Source organism: Triticum dicoccoides, chromosome 5A (assembly GCF_002162155.2).
Source record: "Triticum dicoccoides isolate Atlit2015 ecotype Zavitan chromosome 5A, WEW_v2.0, whole genome shotgun sequence".
NCBI classification, from domain to species: domain Eukaryota; kingdom Viridiplantae; phylum Streptophyta; class Magnoliopsida; order Poales; family Poaceae; genus Triticum; species Triticum dicoccoides.
In genome coordinates, this window is record NC_041388.1 from 392428490 (window position 1) to 392429720 (window position 1231).

General features: G+C 58.0%; 1 pseudogene; it reads right to left on the reverse strand.

Annotated features, from left to right (window-relative positions):
• Positions 1 to 343: 343 nt before the first annotated feature.
• LOC119299590 overlaps positions 344 to 1231 on the reverse strand; it is a 1092-nt pseudogene continuing 204 nt past the window's right edge.

Here is a 1231-nt window from a genome sequence, read left to right on the forward strand (position 1 = left end):
GTCATAAAAATGTTCGAAGTTGTCATGTCTTCGTGTGTCTTATCAGGGTCCAATCAAACATTTCTTCCATGTTGCAAATGTTACATACAAACATTCTTGTAACTTGTAAAGCAACCACGCGATAACTACGAGCAGTCCAACTATACATCACATGTTTAGCTAGTACAAAAATTAATCTGTTGGCTGCTAACAACACAAGAACCCTACCAAAATTAATCCCCAAACTAGAAAGTACGTACAACTAGTATTCGAAGAATCATCTAAAGCAGATGAATCGACCCCTCTCATAGTCACAATTAATCCCCCCAAACTCGCTATGACGTTGTTGATCGCTGTAATCAAATCAACCACCCTTGTTTAAGTTCGCGAAGTCATCAAGATCAAGTATGTGACGGCGCGTCCTCTCCGGTCCCGGCAAGGAGGCCTGGCGGTGCAGGCGGAGGCACCGGCGTACCGGCCTCCAAGAATCCCCCATGCTGCTGGCCAGGAGCGCCCGCCTCCAAGAACTGCCCTTGCCGCTGCCCGCTGGTACCGGCCACCAATAACGTTCGTGGGCGATGCGCCCCCCCATGAAGTTCTGCCCCGGCGGCGGTGGCGGAGGCGGAGGCAGCGCGACATGACCTTGGCCAACACGACGAAGGGCCGGCGGCGGCAGCAGCGCGGCGATGGCCTTCAGATGCGCTGCCGGGACCTTGGCTCGGACAGGCTTCTTCTTCCCGTCGGGCTGCACTGGCACGCCGTCCTCCCCGTAGATTTTCCTCAACTCGTCGACGGTGGCGCGCGGTGTGACGTAGACCCTGCCGAGCGCGGGGAAGCCCTTCTTGCAGGCGACACCGGCCTTGGCGGTGGTGAATTCCTGCATGAGCCACGGAGTCTTCTCCTTCCGGGACGAGTCGCAGTAGAACCCGAAGCCGTTCTCGAACCCGGACTCGCCGCACAGCTTCTTCTTCTTTCTCTCCTCCACCACCCAGTAACCGCCGGTGGCGACGCTGTGGTCGGCGCGCTTGCTGATGCCCCCACCCGCGATCTGGGCTCTGGAACCTAGTCTCGCTAAGGAACCACCACGTGTGTTCGCCCGCGCGGCTGCTCGACGGCGTGTACTCCCACGTGAGCACGTGGGGGTCGGCGCGGTAGACCGTAGACGTCGTCGAAGAAGATGTACCCCCGGGCGTCAGGCATCTTCTTGTCGCCGGCGATCCAACGGTTGAGGAACCCCATGCTCTCCTCCGAC